This window comes from Chenopodium album, chromosome 14 (genome assembly GCF_948465745.1).
Source record: "Chenopodium album chromosome 14, dcCheAlbu1.1, whole genome shotgun sequence".
Lineage (NCBI taxonomy): Eukaryota > Viridiplantae > Streptophyta > Magnoliopsida > Caryophyllales > Amaranthaceae > Chenopodium > Chenopodium album.
The window spans coordinates 30,583,357-30,609,132 of record NC_137847.1 but is presented as its reverse complement, the minus strand read 5'-3'; positions in this window follow the sequence as shown (position 1 = coordinate 30,609,132).

The following is a 25,776-nucleotide window of genomic DNA, read 5'->3' as shown; positions in this document are numbered from 1 at the left end:
AATTGTTGAAATTGTGTATTTAAGAAATTGGAAAATAGTCACTTAATTTATAGAATCATTCTTGTTTTTATAAAATCAAATATAGCAAAAAATAAAAAATATATTTTCAGAGGAGTGGCTAACTCTTTTATCTTTTTTTTTTTTATTCTTTAATATCTACTTATTTTATTTGAACTTTTTTATCTTATATATTTCGTAAAAAAATTATTATTTTATTTTATATTGTATTTTAAAACTGTGGTTTTTTAAAAATTAATAAAAAGTATAATAATAATGAATATTGTGAACATGTGTCCCAACTTCAAACTTACCATCTCCGAAAAAAAACCCATTTTACTCTTTTTTCCTACTTTTTAATTTATTTGTGTTAGATTTGTTTTTAGTACATGCATTTTACAGTTATAAATGGCCGAGATAGAGTCAATAAGTTGTACTATTTTGTAAACATGATCCATTTTACAGAATTATTTTGGAGGGAAACTTACCCAAAATTTATATATTCCCCTCCTACAAAAAAACGCTGTAAATTTTTTATAATGAATTCATTATTTATCACATGTGTGATGTATCCCACTTACCCAGTTACACTTAACTTATAATGAATATAAACCAAGTTTATGATATGATACTATAAATACATGGATAATTACATAAAACAATCATATTTGTGCATGTTTATGAATATGACACTTTAAATACATTAATGATTACGAACAATATTTTTGGCTAGTGTTATCAAACATACATACTAGCAAGGTACACTAACTAAGTAATGATATTTGATTTTTAATTAATAAGTGTTCTTATTTTAAAATTTACTACAAAACATATAATGTAAATAAGAAAAACTTACAAATTTGATCTCCCTGCAAATATGTAACACTTACAATATCGTATTACAGACTTAAAGTAGGGTTAAAATAACGGACTAAGGCCCTGTTTAGTTCACCTTATATATTTTTGCTTATCTGAACTTATTTGATCTGGTCTGATCTGATATGATCGTATTTCATCTGGTCTGATCTAATCTGATCTTATTGTCTGATATGACCAAACTTTGACCTTAAGTGTATGATAATTTATAAAAAAAAAATATATCAAGTGGGATTTTGTTAGATTTATAATAATGTATATTTTATTTATGTGTAATTTTCATAATTTTATTCATTACGAAATTAAAGATATTTAGCGACAAAAAATTGCACGTAAAACGATGATTTGATCTGAACTTATTTTTTCCGGAATAAAGAAAATAAGTTGAACTAAACAAGGTCTAAGACAAAAGAGATAGACAAATGTTAACGTGTTGTCAAATTTAATGCTAACATAGAAGAAATCATTACATTATTTATAATAGAAAGTAATACGTGTAGAAACTGGTGATTAATGTCTATTGACTTTATTCGATACATTATATTAAAATAATTTTTCATCCGTTTCTTTTTAATTGACACATTTAGAAAATTCTAATTTATTTAATTACAAAGCTTACTTGACATTAATTATAGTGAGACAGATGGATATTATAAACTCTCTACGTTCCTTTTTACTGCATGATATAGTAGTATCAAAACTTTTTTGATACATAATAAGGGTTACTAATCCATCAATTTAAAGGATTATTACTAATTATAATATCGTGTCATAGTTGTAGATCAATTGATGGCATAAATTTGATTCCAAATTATTCTATATATCAATTGATAAATAAATGTCTTTACACCTAATAGACGTGTTGACACCCCCTTGTCCAATGGTCTAGTAAATAACTAACGTGTGCGATGTGCATAGTCCGTCTGTGTTTGAACAATGCGACAATTCGTAAAACACATTTTATTATTTTGTTTTAAAATTTTTCACAATTTAAGAAACCATTTTTGTTTTAATTTTTTATAATATCAATATAACAAAGTTGTACTTTCAGAGATGTGTAACTCTTTTATCTTTATTCTATACTGTGGCCCTTAAATAATTTAATAAAAATAAAACTTTTCAGGAAAATAATTTTTTTTTTTTAAAAAAAAAATCAAACATAATAAAAATTGTGTAATTTAATACAACTTTCATCATAAATAACTTTCTTTAGAACAAACGAACATGCTGATGCCCCCTTACTCCAATGGTCTAGTAAATGATGAACTTGTGTAGTATGTAAAGTCCTCATGTGTTCGAACCTTGTGACAGTGCTAATTTAAGGAAAATGGTTTTTTTTTTAAATAAAATAAATTATCGTTTTAAGAAATCATTCTTGTTTTTATAAAATCAAAAATAACAAAAGATATAATTTCGGAGATTTGGAACTCTTTTATCTCAATAATTATTTTATTTTAAATATTTTATTTTTTCTTAGATCTTTGTTTGAAAAAATAATTATTTTATTTTATATTTTATTCTATATTGTGGCCTTAAAAAATTATATATGCCTTAATATTCAATCAATAGCTAGAATTGATTGGATATGGCGATAATACCCTATTGAATCTATTTTTATGATGTCATGCGCCAAACTAAGTTTATAAATATGATATTATAAATACATGAATGATTGTAAGCAAAATTTCATTTCAGTGTAAATTAAACATAAATAGCAAAATACAATAAGAGCTTGTTCTCATTTATTGAACTGAACTGAATTGAACTGAACTGAACTAAACTAAACTGAACTGAACTAAACTGAATTTTTTATGAGAGAAGGAAATTAGGAACTGAATGGAATTTAACTGAACTTAAATTAAGCTGAAGAGAACAGGCACTAACTATAGTAACAATTTTGTTTTTTAAATAAAAGCTAAGTTCTATTTCAAAATTTACTGCAAACACATATAATGTAAAAATAATTACAATTTGACCCCCATACCAATATATAACACTTACTATTTCATATTATAACACTTACTATTTCATATTATAACAGGTTTAAAATTAACGAACTTAGGGTCTGTTCTGATTTACTGAACTGAACTGATTAAAGCTGACCTGAAGTGAACTGAATTGAGATGAAGTGAATTGTTTATGGGAGAAGAAAATTAAGAGCTGAACTGAACTGATTGGAGCTGCACTGAACTAAACTGAAATTAAGCTGAATAGAACAGGCCCTTAGACACAATTTTTTTAAAGACATGGAAATAGACAAATATTATTGCAGACACCTAATTGTGTCTTCCCAAAACCAAACCCAGTGATGAATATCTTTCGCGTCATTTGATTATTGAACGAAGTAAAAGTATGAAAAATCTTGTGATGCGGTGGTTTTAATAAAATGTTTTTTCTTTCAGTTTTCGAAAATGTACTCTATTTATGAAGATGTCCAGTCCAATTTAGTTTGGCTTATGATAAGGGTCCAATAATAGTGTAGTTGGATTAGGCTCTAAAAGAGCTTTCCAACGATATATTATAAGCCCAATTCCGATGAATAATGAGGAAGTTATGGCCAAAGTACTAAATTGGGCATGAAATGGTTTTATTGCCCAATGATCTAGTGGAGGGCCCCTTAATTAATATTCCTAAAGTTATTAGGATTGATTTTAATCTTCTAGAATAATCTAGAAGGTTATTTTGAGTTCTAATGGGATTAGGATTAATAATTATATCTTTTATGAAAATAAAGAATTCTATTTGGATTAAAACAAGTGTTTTAAAGAGATTAAATCTGATTTTCAAAGATAAGTACGGACGTGATTAATCGAATTTAATTAGATTAAGGATTCCATACGATTTTTAGAAAACGCGTGAACCATCGCGAAACGACAAAGCTAGCTCACCACGACAAGTCTGTCGCGTCGCGCTGGAACCTGTTGTTCTGCGACAGAGGCAATTTTATTCCAGATAGGATTCGTTCTTTTACTGATCGTTTTCGGGCTATTTTTCTTTTAAATAGGGTCATATTTTTCCCGTTTTTATTGATTCACAATCATCAGCAATCTTCTATTCTCTTCTCTATACAAGCTAGTAGCTTTTTCTTTCTCCCTCTTTCTAAGCCTTCCCTTTTCGAATAAAATACCGCGTTCACGATTTCAAGACACACCTAGCCAAGCTCGAAGTTGCCTTCGCCCTAGACGTGAAAGGTTGATAATTTCTGAGGGTTTGGTCCCAAATCCCTATTTCAATTATTTAAATTAATTGTTTGATTTAATATTTTCATTGATGTTACTAACGTGTGTGTTTTGTTTTGATAGAAAGAGACACGAGGAAACAAAGTAAGTAGTTTCATTATTATATTTCTTTAGAAAGCATGTTTATATTATTTTAATTCCTAGTATCATGTTAGGATGTTATTTATTGCTTTCTAGTATCATGTTTAGGTTACTTCCTATTTCTTCTATCATGTTAGGGATTAAAGCTTTGATCTTTATTGTTTAGTGACATGCTAGGATTTGTTATTAATCTTGTTAGTATCATGCCTAGGATCTTGCTAATAATATTATTATGCTTTATTGAATATTGTTATTATGATGATGATTGTTATGTTGCTTGATATATTATTGTTGCTTGATCACGCCCTCTCTTGTAGGATTAAAGGGAATTTGTACTTGTAATCACACTTAATAAGATAATTAATAATCTTGTTTAGGCTAGTATGATTGTAATTCAAGTGATCGCCAATAATAGATTTGTTTGTGCATTAATATTCAACCAACATAGATAAACAGGTTTAGGATTAACATATTGATTGTATGTTAGTCAGAAAGCGCCCATGAATATGAGAAGAATAAAGTAGAGGGCTATTTTTAGGGCAGGTTCAATCTCTTTTAGGTTGGATTTGTACCTTCATCCCCGAATATCTAGTCATGGTTCTAGACCACTATGGAGTTAGCGATCTCATGGATCGTGAAGGGGTGTAACCTTCACCCTGTGAACGGTTTACAAGTTCCTAAAACTTGTTGGCGACACTTTTGCTCTAGCTTCCTTCCCTTTGGACGCCACCATGCTTAAGTGTATGATCACAGTGAGGCTCAAGTGTGGGATGCTTGAAATATTCCCTACAGTTTTTGGCGGCTCCACTGGGGACGATTTCTATTTTAATTCCTAAAATTTATTTTAGCAATAATTTAGAATGAGTGGATGAGACTCGAAAAGTTCTGAGTATTCATGTGCGTAATTTTGATTGACATTATTGGCATAAGCATAAAAAAGTTCCGCATTGGAAAGACCATCTGTAATGCGTCAAAAACATAGGATTTTTACATGTTGAAAATTTGGGAAATATCTTTCACAACTAGGATCGAAATAACGCTACGAAAAACTGGAAAATTCTAAAAACAGAAAGCTGCTGAGGCATGTAGGAACTGGCGTTGAGAAAACAGTGCCCGTCGCAGTGCGACAGCAATGTCGCGTTGCAACAGAGTCATCGTCTCGCGACAAGCTCTGTTGTCTCGCGCTATGTTCTTCCAATAACGACCAGTTCATGTACTGTTTGCTCGATTCTACTTCCTGATTGAGTTTTTCTCACTTTTCTGAACCCATATGTGTTCTACATATGGCCATAACCCTATGGGAATTCATGCTCCATCTACCCAATTGAACGCTCATGGCAACGAAGGGTACATCCGAGTTTGTGAATTCACCAAATCGTGGAAGCAAGTTTAACTTGCGGGGTCCCATCCATACGCGCCAACCCTTCCAAAGGTAAGGCTTCCGCGCGATGCATCCGGACTCATAACCCTGGACCCTCCTTGACTAACCCTTATCCTTGAACTTTAGAGAACTAGAGCAATGGTTAGGTTGCAAACTCATTGCATCATATTGTGCTTACTTGACTACTTGTGCATCTCTTGCTTGTGCATATTTACACTAACTGTTTGTTTGACTTGTGATTGAGCCTAAGTAAACTAATTAATGACTAAAGGACTTTGCTTAATTAATTGACCAATTAATACGAGTTTTTAAAAATCTAAATAAATTGATCGAACCTGACTTAGTACGACTATAGGATTTTCCCTGTAAAGTAGAACAATGGAAACAGGCCCAGACTGACATTTCAGAAATGCCGCCGAAGTTTGGCCTGTGGCACGACACTCTAGTGTCAGGCGCGACGCGACAGCAATGTCGCGCTACGACGGTATTGGCGCATCGCGACAGTTCCATTATTTGCACGATGGTCCAGTATTCTGCTTGAGTCTTCACGCCGAGTCTAATTAATCAGTTTATTAATGATAAAAACCGTATTTAGTCCTTAATTGAGTCTAAGCACATAGTCCCATGGTCTTACACAAGAGTCAAATCATGCCACTTTCACTCACTTCTAAAGCACACATTTTTTATATATGTTACACCTTGACCATGTCTAGAGAGTCTTGTGTGCGTGTATTTTTCGTCATTTTTTTAGGGGGGTAAGTCGGATATTAATCCTCCAAACATAACCATGTTGTTTGAACTCTATACTTGATTCCCATGTTGTTTAAACCTCATACTTTTTGCCTTTAAAACCAATAAAGTCAAAGTCATCTTGAGTCAAGTCATTAAAACAAAATGGTTTAATTTACAATACTTGGTCAAGAAGAGAAGGACGATTAATTAAGGACAAAACATTCATTCAAGTTCTACTCTTCGATAAGCACACAGAAAAAAGTTCATACTAATGGCAACCCAACAAGAAGTTGACGAGCTTAGGAAAAACCTTGCTAGTCTGACCGAGATGATGAAGACCCTTGCTCTTCAAGTCAATGACCCTGCGAAACAACAACAAATGGAGCGAATGGAGGAAAGCTTGAACAAGCTCTCCAATGACTATAAGTTCCAAGGGATTAGCTCACAAGGGGTCTCAGTGGACAAGGAACTTCTTCTGCATAAGTTCAATGCCAATGACATCCCTAAGTTCAAACCAACTGACAACCCCTACTTTCACTTAAGAGCCTTTGAAACTATAATGAACATTAAGGGGATTGACAGGAAGGTTTTTCATACTTTGTTTTTGTTATCTCTTGAAACCGTTTGTCAACAATGGTTCTTTTCCCTTGAAAAGGAGAAAACGTCTTCTTGGGATGACATAATAAACGCTTTCATAGATAGATACAAATGCAACGTCCAAGTCGAAACTGACCATAGAGAGCTTGAGATGTTGAAACAAAAAGAGAATGAAGGTTTTACTTCTTTCTTGAATAAGTGAAAGTAAACTTCCGCTAAAATGGTTGAGGTGCCCACTAAGAAAGAATCCGTAAGGATGTTCATCAAGAATCTCCAGGAAAAATACTCTAAGCATCTCAAATATCAAAGCAATCTGAACACTTTCAAGGCCATCTATGACATGGGAATCAACATTGAAGACGACCTTGCAAAGCAAAAAGCCGCTAACAACTCCAACAGTGGCTGGAAAGAAAAGAAGAACGACAATCCTTCTTCTTCCAAAACTACCCACTCGAATAATGTTAGCACCTTTAATCTGAATGAGGTCCTGGCTATGAATAACCAAGGACAAAAGAAGCCATTTAGGAGAAACTTCACACCTATTGGCATGAGTTATGACACCGCATTTGATCGCCTTCATGCAAAAGGTCTTATAACTCCCATTGGACCATTTAGGGATCCACTAGTCGAAAAAAGGATGGCTAGTTGGAACCCCAATGTACATTGCAAATACTATCAAGGCAGAGGCCATCTTACTGAAAATTGCTGGAAGCTAAAGGAAGCTATTCAAGACCTCATCGACAATAACAAGCTTTCATTGCCTCCTGCAAGCAAGAAGCCAAGTATTAACAATGCTCCATTTTCATATTCTTTGGCTGTTTTTGACGAGGAAGATCATGTCGATCCAACAACCCTCATTAAACCAGTTGAAGTGACTCATGCCATTGGAGAAGAAGAGGACATCTTTTTCGATGCCAAGAAGCACACTATAGGTGAGTCGCTGGCCAGTAAAGAAGAGGTATGACACCTCATAAACACGCTAAGAGAGGCAATTGATATATGCCGCGAAACCCTCGACCATCTAAAATTGGTTCAAAATAAGCGGTATATGGAAAAGATGACAACTGCTAAGACTACTGAAAGAAAACCCTTTTCTCTCCAAGTAGTCGAAAAACCCAAAAGGAGCAATAAGCCTTATACTCCAATTGGGACCTCTTATGCAAATATGTTTCAAAATCTCTTCGAGAATGGGAAGATTAAACCTCTCGAGCCAAGACCCTTTGAATCACTAAAAAGGACAGATAGATTCTATTGTCCATACCATCAATCTAGGGGACACACAATTGAACATTGCTTCAAGTTCAACGATCTAGTCCAAGGACTAATTGATAGCAAGAAGTTGGTTCAAATAACTCCAGAAAAAGATGCTAGTATTGACGGAGTTTGGGAAAGCGATGATGAGGATGTCTACCTCAAAGATTTGGAAGAAGCCCCACTTTCCATAATCTATCCAGTAGATGACATTTGGGATGAAGAAGACTCACCCATAGATGTCCTCACAAGATCAGGGAGAATGCAACCTCCCATTACAACACAACCTATTCCTACTACCCAACAAATACCATACCCATCATAGAGGACAATGATGTTGTTAAACAACTCAAGAAGACTAAAGTCGAGATGAACGTATGGAAACTACTAGCCATATCCCGTGAGCATAGAGTTGCAGTAATGAATGCCTTGGCTAAAGTAAGAATAGATTCTGAAACCACTCCTGAGGGGTTAGCTAATTTCCTCACGAGTGATCTTCCAAGTCCCATCAACCAAATCACTTTTTCTGATAAGGATCTACCTCCAGAGGGTGATAAACATAATAAGGCCCTAAACATCACAGTAATCTGCAAGAGAATGAATGTCCCAATGACTCTTGTAGATAATGGGTCAGCAATCAATGTTTGCTGACTTCGAACTGCGAGGATGTTAGGAATAAGAGATGAAGATTTGTCTCCATCTACACAAGGAATAAGGGCTTATGACAACACTCGTCACCAAGCTCTTGGGACTATCACTATGAATGTCATGGCAGGAGTCATTGAACATGCTACTACTTTCAGAGTGGTAGATATCAAAGCTTCTTTCAACTTGTTGTTAGGGCGCCCTTGGCTTCATGACCTTAAGGCTGTCCCTTCATCAACAAGTAAAGGCCATAGTTAGAGGAATTCCTGTCACAATCGATGCTTCTCCAATGAGAATTAAGAAAGAAGAAAGGAGTAACAACGCAAATGGGATCACCTAGCCTTCCTAAATTAGATACTTTTGGGCTTGGTTTTGAACCGACTCCGAAAGACTATAAGTAAGCTCGGAAGAAAAGATTAATGCACGGAGGAACACTCGTACTGAAAAGAAAGCAATCCTAATGGACCAATATCCTCTCACTCTAAATGGTCAATTCATAAGAGAGGGTGACGACTACCCATGCTACGAATTTCCTGAGCCTTTTGTCAAAGATGGGATAAGACAACCTGGGTTCGAAATCTTCTTGGATTGCAATTTGTTAGATGACATCCATGCTTTGACTTTAATGTCATGGGATTACTCTTTGGCTACGAGAAAAACGAGCCTGAGAGTATCGATGACAATTATGCGCTTATCCAGACGGCCTTGCAAAGCGAAGACTTTAATCCCACAAAGCTCATTACTCCGGCAGAGGGATTAGTTCAAGGATGGAGAAAGACTGTGAAGGTGACTACACCAAGTGGAAGAAAGATATCCATAACAACGGGACAAGGGCCAATGTTCGATGAGTTTGAGTCAGAGTCTGAGTCTGAATTTGAGTCTTCTTTAGTCGAGTCCTCTAAACCTTCTGTAGTAGCATCTCCTTCTTTCCCGTCTACTTCAAAGTCTACCCCTAGGATAGTTAGTAGTCAAGTCCCAACGGACATCTCTTTATTTGATGTAATGATTTTCTATTTTAATAACATGTCTTCTTCCGCTTACTCCTCGTGCCATTCCCTTACTCAAGATGATGAGCATTGCTTAGCTAACAATAAAAATGACAAAGAAATAAATTAAGGCAATGGAAACACTTCAGAATAAAACGCCGGTATTTGAAGATACTGAAACGGTTGATATCTCAAAAGATCCAACCATTAAAAGAGAAGTTAAAATTGGTCTAACTCTTAATAAAGAAGAAAGAACCGATTTAATAAATCTACTAAAAGAATTTATAGATGTGTTCGCTTGGTCATACGAAAATATGCCAGGAATAAATAGAGAAATATCTCAACACACAATACCACTAATCCCAGGAATGAAACCTGTAAAATAAAAATTACGTCAATGAAACCCGACGTAGCTTTAAAAATAAAAGAAGAAGTTTAAAAACAAATAACAGCAGGTTTTATAAGGGTATCCAAATACCTCGAATGGGTCGCAAATGTGGTACCAGTCCCCAAGAAAGATGGAAGGGTAAGAATGTGTGTCGACTATAGAGATTTAATTAAGGTAAGTCCAAAGGACAACTTCCCTCTACCAAACATCGATATTTTGGTAGATAATACAGCGAACCATGCACTTTTCTCGTTTATGGATGGGTACGCAAGATACAACCAAATTCTCATGGCAAAAGTATACATGGAAAAGACTACATTCATAAAACCATGGGGCACTTACTGTTACACGGTAATGCCATTCAGGTTGAAAAACGCGGGTGCCACTTACCAAAGAGTAGAAACTGCTTTACTCCATGACATGATGCACAAAGAGGTAGAAGTCTATGTGGATGATATGATCGTAAAATCAAAAGATCGTCCAGGACACCTAGTAGCCTTAATAAAATTCTTCGAAAGGCTAAGGAAATACAACATGAGGCTAAACCCATCTAAGTGCGCTTTTGGAGTCACCTCAGGAAAACTCTTGGGCTATGTCATTAGCTCTAGAGGAATAGAGATAGACCCAACTAAAATTAAAGCAATCATGTCAATGCCGCCGCCTAAGACCGAGAAACAAATTCGAGGATTCATTGGCCGGTTGCAATACATAAGTAGGTTCATATCCAAGCTAACCACGATATGTGAACCAATATTCAAGAAACTTAAAAAGAATGTACCAGTAATATGGGACGATGAGTGCCAAAAAGCCTTTGAAAAGATCAAAGTCTATCTCGCTAATCCTCCCGTATTAGCACTAGCACTTCTAGGAATTCCCCTTCGATTGTACCTAACAGTCATTAAAGAGACAATGGGAGCTATGCTTGCGCAAGAAGTAGAAGATAAATAGAACGCCATCTACTACTTAAGTAAAAAGATGCTCGAGTATGAAGTACGCTACACACCACATGAGAAATTGTGCCTCGCATTAGTATGGGCCACAACTAAGTTAAGACACTACATGCTCGTTCATACAGTCTATGTGGTATCTCGAATGGACCCACTAAAGTATCTCTTCGAGAAATCTACACTTAACGGGCGAATATCAAGATGGATAGTCAACTTAGCCCAATTTGATGTAAGGTTTATGCCACAAAAGGCTATCAAAGGATCAGTGGTCTCGGACTTCTTAGCAGATTTCCCAATAGAAGATTCGACGCCTATGCATGAGAACGATTTTTCGGACGAAGACTTGATGCTTACAGAAGATGATACTTGGACATTATACTTCGATGGAGCCTCAAACCAAGAGGGGTGTGGGGTCAGAGTATTATTAGTATCACCCAAGGAAGAACACGTCCCAATCTCCATAAAGCTAGACTTCGACGTTACCAACAACGCTGCGGAATATGAAGCATGTGTGGTAGGCCTCGAAACTGCTTTAGCATTAGGAGTTAGAAACTTCGAATATTCAGAGACTTTTCTTTAATCATTAACCAGATTTCCAAAAGATGGAAAGTAAGGAGTGAAAGCTTAGCTCCTTATCAAACATACTTGGAAACTCTTACTGATCAACTCAAAAAGGTGGAATACACATATCTATCAAGAGAGGAAAATCAATTTGCCGATGCCTTGGCAAGACTAGCCTCAATGGTTAGACTTCCTAAGGAAATTGAGCAAATGCCTCTAATAATAGAGAAAAGGCATAAACCAGCTTACATCCAAGCTATAGAAGATGATGAGGTAGTTCAAGAACAAGAAGAAGAGGAAGAACCTTGGTATACTGACATCCTCAATTATGTCACCAAAGGTGAATATCCACCTCACACTGACAAAAGAGCAAAGCGAGCGCTAAGACTTTTAGCTTCCCAATATGTACTCATAAACGATGAGCTTCATAAAAGGGTACCTAAAGGTAGAGCTCTCCTATGTGTAGGCAAAAAGGAAGCTCAAAAGGCAATGAGAATAATCCACGAAGGAGTATGTGGAACTCATATGATGGAAAAATGCTAGCCCAAAAAGTAATGCGTCAAGGATACTATTGGACTACCATGAATAGGGATTGTCATCAATATGTAAAAAGATACCCTAAATGCCAAATATACGCTAACTTGCAACATGTTCCTCCATCGCTCCTTTACACCTACACATCACCATGGCCATTCTCAACATGGGGTATAGACATTATCGGAAAATTCACTCCTCCTGGGACAGGAAGTCATGAATACATCCTAGTGGCAATTGATTACTTCACAAAATGGGTTGAAGCAGCATCATATGCAAAACTCACCGCGAAACACGTAGTACTCTTTATCAAAAGAAACATAATATGTCGGTATGGAGTCCCACATGACATGATAAGTGACAATGGAACTCACTTTCAAGCGGAATGTGAAGAATTGCTTCAAAAGTATGGTATCCAACATCATCATTCTTCCCCATATAGGCCTCAAGCAAACGGTGCGGTAGAAGCAGCCAATAAGAACTTAAAGACTATCATCGAAAAAATGACAGAAAATTACGAGGATTGGCCTGACAAACTCTATTTTGCTCTTTGGGGTTATCGCACGTCAATTCGCTCATCCACAGGAAATACGCCATTCTCCTTAGTCTACGGAATGGATGCCGTACAACCTGTAGAACTAGAAATACCTCCCTTACGCATTGCGTTGGAAGTAAACTCGATAAAGTCGAATGGACTAGAGCAAGATATGAGGAGCTAAGTCTACTCGATGAAAAACGACTAGAAGCTCTACATCATACTCAATGCTATCAAACCCGCATGGCTAGACACTTTAACAAAAAGGTCAAGACAAGAAACATTAAGGTGGGAGACTTAGTGTTAAAAGCATTAAGGAAAAATGTTCTAGACCCAAGAGGCAAATTTAGGCCTAATTGGTCTGGACCATACATTGTCAAAACTATCCTATCAGGAGGTGCCGCAAAACTAAGTGATATGGATGGTAATGAATTCTCAAATATGACAAATCTTGACCAACTCAAGAAGTTATACCCATGATAACTTGAGTAACATACTCAAGAGAGCTACATTTGGCCTGATTCCTTAGGAAAGGATACGTAGGTGTAGACACCCAAATGTGTCTCCCCAAAACCAAACCCTCAGAAATAATAACCTTTTACGTCTAGGGCGAAAGCAAATTCGAACTTGTCTAGGTGTGTCTAGAACTTGTGAATGAGGAATTTTGTAAGAGGGAAGGTTTAGAAAAAGAATAGAGAGAGAAAAAGCTTCTAGCTTTTTAGAGAGAGAATAGAGAGAGATGATGGTTGTGAATTGTTGATGATGGAAAACGGAGGTCTAGGACCCTATTTATATAAAAATAGTCCGGAAACAAATCAAGTCCCATTCGGAATAAAACTAGCATTTGTCGCCAGGCGATAGACATCAGCGCCCGGCGACAAGATTAGCGTCAGGCGACAGCAATTAGCGCCAGGCGATAGACATTGTCGTTTGGCGCTAATTAAAAGATAAAACGCGCTTTTGTACGAAATCCTCTTCTTAATATGATTAAGCAGCAAATTCCGTGTTTAGCAGATTAAAATCATATTTGTGCCAAATCACATATTTTATTCAAAATAAAACTCTTTAAAATATAATTATCAATTCTAATCCCATTAGAATTTAAAAGGAACCTTCTAAATATTCTAGAAGATTAAAATCAATCCTAACAACTTTAGGAATAATAATTAATAGGCCCTCCTCTAGATCATCGGCCTGCATATAAAACCATTTTGAGCCCAATTTAATTTAATTCATAACTTCCTCATTATTCATCGGAATTGGGCTTATAATATATCGTTGGAAAGCTCTTTTTGAGCCCAACCCAACTACACTATTATTGGACCCTTATCATGGACCAAACCAAATTGGACTGGCTATTTTCATAAATAAGGTAAGAGAAGAAATATTTTCAAAAATAGAAAGAGAGATATTTTAATAAAAACATCCACACCACTAGACTTTTCACACTTTCATTTCGTTCGATAATCAAATGACGTGAAAAGTATTCATCACTAGATTAGGTTTTGGGGAGACACATTTGGGTGTCTACAAAAGCCCTCACTTTGACTGAGTTTGGAGACCCAAATGTGTCTCCCACAAAGACCGAATTCAAGATCTTGTTGATTCAAATTACCTTCGTGTTCCTCCGAGCAACAAGAAGGTCAAAATCTATAACAATGGTGGCAAGAGCAGGAAGAACGACAACCCTTCTTTTGTTTCTTCCTATCAGAATAGAAGTTGCATCGATAAAAAGATTTTGAAGACCAAAGAACAAGAAAGGAAGTTCACCCTTTTTGGAATGAGCTATAATATCACCTTTGATTGACTCTTTGCTAAGGGATTCATCACACCAATTGGACCTATGCAAGATCCTCCTCCTGAAAGGAGAATACTTGAATGGAATCCAGATTTCTAGTGCAAGTACCATCAAAGCAATGGTCATACTATAAATCAATGTTACAAGTTTCAAAATCTCATTCAAGACCTCATCGAGGCAAACAAGCTTCCATTTCCCCCAACTGGCAAGAAGAGCGAGTGATGATAAGGCACAAGGCAAGAGGCGAGCTTCAACGACAAGATTTCGTGACCTCCTTTTCTATCTTTATTTTCATCATTTCCCCAATAAGTCTAGCATAGGCACCTTTTATTTTCCTTAGATCTTATTTTGTAGGTTTTTCCTTTTTACCTTTTAATAAAATGAGCATTTATTTCCTTGCATATGATCATTGCATTGAATTAAAAAAAAAAAAAAAAAACAAAACTCGAGCTAAGCACAAGGTATACCAATGATTTGAGGTACCTCTTGTAGCCATATCATATCACTTTCACCTTTTACATTCCAAATATACAACCCTTTCTTGGTAAAACACTTTAAGCTTCGTCTGACGATAGACCTTTCATTTTTTTCCAACCCACATCTACCTAACCTTGGGATGCGATGGTGTGCAATTTATGCAATTTTCAAAGAACAAAAGGTTGAGTGATTCAAAAGATTAAAATAGCAAAAAAAAATATATATAGAAATAATAAAAGTGTGCAAAAGGGCAAGTGTTCCAATGTCATTGATATGAACACGTCTCAAATTGCGTCTCTTATCGAGTGCTTGGTACCGTGCCTGAGAAACATGAATGCCAAGTGAGTGATAGACCGCATGATCGGGATTTCCCACACTTATCAAAAAAAAAAATGCAAAAGCAAAAGAAAAAAGATAGAGAGAGTAAAATTTAAACAAAAGAGAGTTCAAAAGTGAGGAAATCTCAAGCATACGAATATAAAGATTTCAAATGCAAGATTGCACACCTTGGGGGCTTATCTAGGGTCTTGAGCCTTTATCACCTTTCTTCTCTAACCTTTAGCCTAACCACGTTACAACCCTTCAAAGACCCCTTTGAGGTATACACACACTTGTGCGAGGTTCGGCTAGAGCTACGTTTGGCCTGATAACGGATACGTAGGCAACCTCACATTGAGGTGCGACCGTAATAAAAATGCATTCATTCACATTCATATTCACATTCATGCATGATCATATCAAGGGATCTCCAATGCTCATCCCTATCCATTTAGAGCTAGAATTGGGGGCATGATCCCTACATTATTAGCTTACCTTGCCTAAGAGACACCATTATTTGACTCTTTTCAAAAAAAAAAAAATTACACTTAGCCTTTGCAACCTAGCTTTAGTGTCACTTTCACACACATCACAGATACATAGACAAATAATCCTACCTAAAGATGGGCACGGGCCGTGCCGGCACGCGGGCGGCACAGGCCCGACACGTTTCCGGCACGGCGGCCCACCTGTGGGCCGTGGGCCGTGCCATGAACAAAAATCCGGGAATCGGCACGAGGCACGGCGGGCGGCACGGTGGCCGGCCCGTGGGTCGGCACGCCGGCACGGCCAGGCACGGCACGTGGCATGGCCGGGCACGGTCCAGCACGGCACTCATAATTTTTTTTTATTATATGTATTGTTGTTTTTTGCTAAATTAATAGAATTATTTATATAAACTTAAACATAATTAGATAAATAATTTATATAACCTTAATTAAAATAAAGTTGTTCAGAACAAAATATATTAACATTAACATAAACATAAATTAATAACATTATTTATATAAAATTAAGTTGTACTAAAATATATATATATATATATATATATATATATATATATATATATATTTATATCGTTTTTAATTTACATTTTTTATATATATATAAAAAAAAAGTGGCACGGTCTGGCCCGCGGCCCAGCACGGCACGACCCACCAGGCACGTGGGCCGTGCCGTACCGTGGGCTGGGGTGTGCCAAATTTAGGCACGGCACGACACGCCCACCACCGCGGCACGACACGGCCCGTTGCCCATCTTTAATCCTACCTTTAGGAACCCTTTGTCATGAAATTTTAATATGACGTTGAAGCATGCTTTGTCATATGAAGATCACTCATTATCATAATTCTTTACAAAGTATGAAGTACTTAGCCTCCGTGCCTAAGCTACTCAAATACTTTCATCGTCGAGTCAACAATCGAGATAGCCTAGGGTGAATTAATCCTTGCACTATGAGATACAACATCAATGCATACATTCGACTAAGCTCATTCAACATGCACCTCCAACACTTCGATTCTTTTTTGCGTCTTTGTTTTTCGGGAGAAAGTCGGTACCCTCCACAAAAAATGACGGAAATTTTTTGCTTTTCTGCATTTTGAGTCAACCACATGCATACACGAGTCATGCACGTTGAGTCATGTCACCTTGAATTGAGTCTAACACATGTGTCAAAACACATTAAATCACATAAGAGCCACACACGTGTCAAAACACATTAAGTCAACCTCAAGTCAGTCAATCACCTTAGGTCAACCCTAAGAAAAACACCAGCAAAGTCTTTTGGCAATCTTTTGATTTTTACAGGATACAACCATTCAGCAAAGCTCCTGTTCGCAGCTAACCGAACAACCTCAACAAACATTCAAGTATCAAATCTCTTTTGTTCAGAGACGCGTGGACATTCCTTTCAAGTTCTTTTGCTCAGAGACGCGTGGGCATTCTATCAAAGCTCTTTTGTTTAGAGACGCGTGGACATTCCTATCAAGCTCTTTTGTTCAGAGACGCGTGGACATATTATCAAGCTCTTTTGTTCAGAGACGCGTGGACATATCATAAATCTCTTTTGCTCAGAGACGCGTGGGCATCCTATCAAAGCTCTTTTGTTCAGAGACACGTGGACATTCCTTTCAAGCTCCATTGTTCAGAGACGAGTGAACATTCCTCAAAAAGAAGCTCTTTTGTTCAAAGACGAGTGAGCATCAATAGTAGCGAAGTGCGACCACAACATTAACAGTAGCGAAACTGAAGATGACTACAAGTGGAGTTATCTTCGATCATATTCCCTAGGATGTGGAAGATGGTCACAAAACGGCAGAAGATCGCTACAAGTGGAGCAATCTTCGGTGGTGTTCCCTAAGATGTGGAAGACTAAAACAGCAGAAATTAAAGGCAGGTACAAGCGGAGCAGTCTTCAGGCGATGTCCCCTAGCTTGAGGAAGATCGTCAAACAAAATTGGTTACTCTAGAGACTTGTGCTCGACGGTGCAATATATGCGTTTCTTAACTCTTTTATCTGTTTAAGTAAAGCTAGTTTGCAGGTATCGGCGTTACAAGAATGATTTAGGATCGCAGAACGTTCGGAATCATTCTCCGTCCCTATCACTACTTTGACTTTTGTTTTCGAAACTTGCGTTTCTCCAAACTCAGTCAAAGTGGGGGCTTCTGTAGACACCCAAATGTGTCTCCCCAACACCAAACCCTCAGAAATTATAACCTTTCACGTCTAGGGCGAAAGCAACTTCGAACTTGGCTAGGTGTGTCTAGAACTTGTGAATGAGGAATTTTGTAAGAGGGAAGGTTTAGAAAAAGAATAGAGAGAGAAAAAGCTTCTAGCTTTTTAGAGAGAGAATAGAGAGAGATGATGGTTGTGAATTGTTGATGATGGAAAACGGAGGTCTAGGACCCTATTTATATAAAAATAGTCCGAAAACAAATCAAGTCTCATTCGGAATAAAACTAGCATCTGTCGTCAGGCGACAGACATCAGCGCCAAGCGACAAGATTAGCGCCAGGCGACAACAATTAGCGCCTGGCGACAGACATTGTCGTTTAGTGCTAATTAAAAGATAAAATGCGCTTTTGTATGAAATCCTCTTCTTAACATGATTAAGCAGCAAATTCCATGTTTAGCATATTAAAATCATATTTGTGCCAAATCACATATTTTATTCAAAATAAAACTCTTTAAAATATAATTATCAATCCTAATTCCATTAGACTTTAAAAGGAACCTTCTAAATATTCTAGAAGATTAAAATCAATCCTAACAACTTTAGGAATAATAATTAATAGGTCCTCCTCTAGATCATCGGGCCGCATATAAAACCATTTCGAGCCCAATTTAATTTAATTCCTAACTTCTCATTATTCATCGGAATTGAGCTTATAATATATCGTTGGAAAGCTCTTTTTGAGCCCAACCCAACTACACTATTATTGGACCCTTATCATGGACCAAACCAAATTGGACTGGCTATTTTCATAAATAGGGTAAGAGAAGAAATGTTTTAAAAAAAGAAAGAGAGATATTTTAATAAAAACATCCACATCACTAGACTTTTCACATTTTCATTTCGTTCGATAATCAAATGACGTGAAAAGTATTCATCACTGGATTTGGTTTTGGGGAGACACATTTGGGTGTCTACAGTAGGCAACCCTTTACAGGGTGCAGCCATTTTAATTTTTACAAATTTTGCATCCTCGCATCAGTTCGCCGATGCAGAACAAGCGGCGCGCAGAAATTAAGACCAGCGCAGCCCGACAGCCTCTATCGCCCAACAACAGGATCTAGCGCACATGACAGGATCGCCGCGCTGCGACAAGTTTAAAATTCCAACGCCAATATTTCTTCATCGATCTGCGCGAATTGCGGTGTATTTCGAGAAATTTTGACTTTCGTACTCGAATAATTTTCGAAATCAATTCACGTCGTTTTCATTGCTTTAATAAATAATTCGATGTGAAAAGGTCAATTTAATTTAAAAAGCTAAAAATTGCATTAATAAAAATAAAATTACATTATTAATAAAATTTGACTAATAAATTGATAGTAAAAGCAATGCTCTAATCTGTCTTCTCTTTTCTGGCCCTTTTCCAATTCTTCTCCGCTTCTTATTCATCATCTATCTCTTTCACTAATAGGGATCCCTTAGAGACCTGCACACAATCTTAAAATTGATAGTTTCTCCAATAGCCATTACACCATGTTTCTTTTTAACCCATATTTTCTTTTCTGCAGAGTCAGTCTTTCTTTTCTCCTTGCCCTTGGTAGTACTTTTCTTCTTAGGCATAACAAGGGTCCTGAATTCAACTCTTTCACCCAAGCGTTCCTTAGGAGGAATTTTCTTATCTCCTAGGCGGTCTTTCACATTAGTCTTGCTCATCTTTCGGGCTTTGTTCTTGTCCTTTTGAGATCTACCAATTAGCCACCGCTTCACATCCCTAGATAAAGAAGGAGGAACCTTTTGGGTAACAACTTCGCACAAAGGTCTAGCACACCAATAGTCATCAAACCTCTCTATGTCTTGTGAAATGGGGAATTCATAAGGGCGACGAAGATCTCCGGAGGGAATGGTTTGAGCAAGTCCATATTGTCTTTTCACTCTAGAAGGGTAATAAAAGGTCAACTTGGACAAGCTAGGAAGACGACAAAAAGGTTGGCTATTGACACCAACCATCTTCTCAATCTTCCACCAAGGAACAACCCATTTGATGGCAAAGTCGCAAGTTTCAAAGTTTCTACTCCACTCCCGGTGGCCCATCTTTATGAAGAAGTGTTTCTTCCTTCTTACAAAGCAATTTGGTGTATATTTTTCAATATTGTCAGGAGGACTGATTAATTCAAGTCTCTCCATTAGACATACCTGCAAAAATTCAATGCAAAAGTATTACTATACAAAATTAAATATTTTTAATTTCTGTAATTAAAAGTATTAATTTTATACCTGTAATAATATTGGAGAACCTCAAAGAGGTGCTTTTAGATCTCTTTTTAGCTCATCTAAACTAAGCATAGTTTCTCCAACAATTAATGGCATTGGATTTCTTCCTGATTTAATTTGCTCCATGACAAACACTAATATTGCTTGACCCTCACGAATATTACCACTAGTGAGGAGATATTGGCTAAACATGCAAAACAGGAAAGCCCTTCTCTTATAAACATGAAAAGACTCCGAGCGTGGTCTATCAAAATAAAAGCGTGCAAATTCTTTCAAATTAACCACACTCCCATGCACTATACCTTTTAAGTCCGTTAAGGAAACGCTCAAAATCCTTATAATAATACTCGCTCACTTTAGGAATTACCGCAAGATCTAAAGAAGGGAAGCCAAGAATGGCACCAAATTCTTCCGGTAAAGGGCAAATTTCGTCATGACCTAATCTAAAGTAATGAGTGTCTGGATCCCAATACTCTAAGGCGCTATGAATAAAGTTTATGTCAAGATCTACCCCCTTGATGCCATACAAACCCCCCCACCCCCAAGTGGAAAAAGTCACGCTCTTTCCTCTCTTTAGCAGTCCAAGACCGACACCACTCAAGAGTAAAATCGCTAAAACTCTTAGACATGATGGAAAATTAAAGAGGAGATTATTTTTTCAGTTCGGATTATACAAAAATTGACAGATTTTGGGGCTATTTATAAACAGAATTGACGCAAACCGAATCCCAGAAGGATTTGGGAAAATAAACCCAGTGCGCCGCGACAAGTGCTAGCGCGCCGCAATAGGAACGTTGCGCCGCGACAATTTAATTTTTCCCACGTCAGAATTACGTGTTTAGCTGACCATATGTTATCTGACTTTGACTCGTATTCGTACTTTGACTGTACAGTTTTGATTCTTTTCAAAGCCTTATCCAAACATTATTTTTGGCAAATTTATTCCAAACACTTATCCCATATTTGATTATTTTGAGCTTAATTAAAATCTAAGCTTATTTTTAGTCAAATTCGATTTTATTTTTCATTCTTTCTTTTTGGGGGAGAAAGTCGGATACCCTCCATCAATAATAAAAATGACGGAAATTTTTGCGTAAAAATTAGTTACAATATTTTCACACACTCATATGCACACGAAATGAAAAATAAAAGTGCAAAAGATTAAACAGACATAGTAATCATAGGATATATATACAATATGTCTAACATAAGTATCAAGTCATATAAATAAGCAAAGTACTACAAAGTCAAAATAAAAAATATATACAGATACAATTATGATGACGGAGGACGCAAATGTGGAGGAACTCTAAACATATCAAAGAACTGTACAGCCCGAGACGTCAACCCCTCACCAGCATTAGGATCACTAGTGGTTGGGATCGAAAGAGTGGGGCCAGTCCATCCTGCCTCACCCTGCTGCTGCACCCCCAACTGCTGAGGCTGCTGTGGTTGCTGCGACGATGACCCAACCTCATACGTCCCACCACCCGCTAAAGGAGCCAAGGTCTCGCCTCCTTGGCCAGTCGGCCTCTTCGAAGCACCCTCAGACGAAGAGCCGGAATCCTCCAGTACTACAGTGTGGTCCGACTCTGCTCGACCACCTTGGCTCCCTGCCGAAGTACGTCGACGCCTCGAGCCGGATCCGAATCTCTCCCTCCGATCCTCGGGTCTCATACGAGTACGTGTCGGAGGAATAGGCTGAAATAGAAAAACAAATCAAGTCAAGCATAGAAAATAAGCAAATAAGAGTAAGGATGTCAAGAAGAAATACCTCTATGCCGTCATCACCACGACGATAACTAGCTCGGTGACTTAATCTCACGAGCTGGTAAAGAAAGGCGTCCATGGCTCTCGCCATCCTCGTTATCACCTCGCGTGAGAACTGTCAAGTAATAAAGTCAGAATCAATCAAAGAACATGTATGCAAACCAAATAATGATAAAAGACTTACCGAGGTCTAGTGGCGAGGTATCGACCTCTCTACCAAGCGGCAGGGCTCAGGGACCAAAGGAATCATCTCCTCGACCCGATCGAAGGACCCCTGATAAGTGATGGACACCGGTGGAGGCACAAACTCCGCAGCCGCTGCCACAGCCTGTTAAAAGAAAATTTAGGTGATTAAAATTTGTTAGGGGGCTAACAAGAGAATAAATCAAAGGCACGAAATGTACTGCCGCCTCCTCTGATATGCAAGGTGGTGGAGCCAAACGCGACATGTGACTCTCGCTATAACTCCGGTCCAGATGAATATGATGCTGCTAATCCGTACCAGCTGGCGATCTACCTAGATGGACTTTCATGTCCGTCTGGTCCAACATGTGCCGTAGGGGATGAACATGAACGACAAAGGACTCTGAAGAGTGTTGAATCGCAACTCTCTCACCCAGATACACCACAACGTCATACGTCCCCTGAAAATAGCGACATTGAGCTGTATACTGGACAGCCCGTGCAGGAAGGTCAAAATCGTCCCATGGCTGAAATTGGACCTCATGCCCCTACAAAATGAATACCCATGAGATAGGATCCTACTAAGCAGCAGAACAACAAAAATTATAAGCAAAGCATACCGAGAGAATCAACTCTCGAACATGGGCGGTAGCAGTCTGGTCACTATAGCGGCCTCCCCAACTAGCAGCAACGGGGAGCCCTCGAGGCGAAGGCCTCATTGGTGAAAGGGACGGGAAGTACTCGTAGAACCAAACCTATAATAATAGGGAAGCATCAGCAAGTGCTAACACATAACTAAAGTAAACTTTAGTAAAGAGTAACAAGGTGTACCTCTACGATCCTCCAGAAACTAGAAAGTGTGACTTCCTCACCAAAGCTGCTATAGCGACAAGCGAGTCGCAATCCAAGCAGGAAGTCAGCATAGGCCATACTAGTCCAATCATATATCATGACCATATGAAGGTCACGAAGAGCAGGCAAGTAATAGAGTAGCACTCGGCTACCCTTGTCAGGAGAGAAAGTCCCTAACGGAAGGATCAAAGCAAAGATGCGCACCCGCTGCTCCGGGGTGGTCACATCATCTCGGAAAGCCTCTATGAACATAGTCCGACGAATGCATCGACTGCTAATCTGTAACGGTCGAGCCTCGCCGCGAGCTCAAATAGCGATAGGTACGAGTAGCTCCTCTACCTCGGGAGAGAAAACGGTGATATCGCTGCCAAATGGAACTGCAGCTGTCCGGAACTCTAGTCCGGTAATGAGAGTGAAGTCAACAGGAGTGATAGTCATCTCACCCCAAGGAAAATTAAAAGTGTTGGCGGTGTCCCAAAAGAACTCCACCAAGGCTCGAATCAGAAAATAGCTCGAGGATAACGAATAGAGAGCTTGAGTTGGCTTCATACATTGATGAGTAGGACTCATAAATGTAGTAATTCAAGCATGAATTACAGGAAAAGACGAAACTTTGTTTTACTAGATGCTTAATTATGCCTAACAAAGTATAAAAGTAAAAAATCTTAAAGAAATAATTCTGAAAGATTATGAGATAAAGTATGATAAGAAATATAGGAAATGAGGAACAAAGAAAAGGAATAAGATTCCATTTCTACTAAAGAGTTCATGTTATTACAATTAACTTAGCAACTCGTTATCTTCACAAGTATCGAATACTGCTTGAGGGTTCCACTTTAAAAGTGACCTCAAACTATTGAAGAAAAGCTAAGTTATTGACTTACAAGCTTAGAATGAAGCAAGTGGTGCTACATCAATTGAAAGGTTGTATGCTTTGTTTAAAGACCTTTTAAAGCTAAGGCTGGAATAAAAAATAGTTATTATTATGTTCCATAATCAGTAAATAATCTGTTTACACACAGAAAGACTCACATTCGAAGTAAAGAGCAATAGCTGTGAATTTATTTGAATGGCATGGTTATCTAAACCATGAGTCAAGAATGCTTGATTATAAACAAACATTTCCCTAACATGAAAACTCACAAAGTTCAAATGTGAACAAACTTGACCTTGAATAGCTCAAGAGTTCAATGAAGTACATAATCGACTTGGTAAGATATCAAAACGTCTAGATTAGATCGAGCGATGTTTGCTTGAGCCAAGCGTGACCATCTCAAAGTGATGAAATTAAAATTTTCATAAATAACTCCACAAAGAACATAGCGTGTCTTCACAGAGGCCTCGATGCCATTTGAAAATGACTCGAACAATGATGGATCACATCCCTTCCTATAAAGTTCTTAAAGATTTGCACAAATGACTAATGTTACACTAAACAAAATGTCTAAGCTAACAAAGGAAACCATATTCAGTTATGGATAGAAATAACTTCTAAACGTCTTTTCAAGTATATGTCTAAAACTCTTAGCCACAGTGGGAGCTCACTGGCTCAGTGGGAGCTAAGTGACTCAGTGGGAGCTCACCGGCTTAGCAAGATCTAGGTGGCTAAGTGAGAGCTTAATGGCTCATTAAAGGCTAAGATAGCTCAAGAGGGAGCTAAGTATTTATTTCACAACGAACTTTTACCCAAAGACAATATACATGTCTCTTTGTAAACATTCAAGTGAGACTACGGGCATTACCTCCATAACCTAATTGAGAACATAATGTTTGTTGCTCTAAGTGGTGTCTTTCTGGAAAGTAACACATTTCCAAAATGACAAGTGGGAGGAAAATGAACTCAATGACCATCAAGCTTAGCAACAAACTAGAACTGAGAATCTCGGAAGACTCAAAAGGGCTTCATGAGAATGATTGATCAAGAATACTCAAAAGGACTTTACAAGTGCCTTAAAAGAGAATTCATTACTCAAAAAACTTCTTAAAGTTGGAGTAAGATCAACATAATGAAAGGGCTTTGAAAGAGCCTTGAAACTCAGTGTTTGGTGCAATTACCTCGTATAGGTATAGAATTCACCAAAGGTTTGGATAGAATCCTATAAATTTTCTATTAAGTTAGAAATAAACCTAAGACCTACAAGCATACTATTTACTATTAGATAGTAAGAGAATAATGCCTTGTAAGATAACTACGACAAATACAAATTCCGAATAATGGTTAGAGGCCATAAAATGGGAAATAGACTCCATGTTTGAAAATCATGTTTAAAACTTGTTTGCATGAAGGGTGAAAGACCCATCGATCGCAAACAAGTTTTCAAGGAGAAAACTAACAAATGTGGAAATGTATATGCATACATAGCTAGATTGGTTGAAAAGGGTATAATTAAATTCACAGAGTTGATTTTAATAAAAGCATATTCACCAATCGGAATGCTCAAGTCTTTTCGTGATTATTCTAGCAAAATTGCTCATATGAAATAATGCTAAATTTGAAAGCAAGCTCAAGAAATCCATTATGGGGTTGAAGGAAGCATTGCATAAAGGAATTGGAATGTGTTTTCTCATAAAGTTAATAAAAGGATTGGCTTATGAAGAAACATAGAAATTCTTATGAATAAGAAGTTTAGTGGGAGCAAGAGTCAATCTTGTAAGGTCCAACAAGAAGTTTACGAACTC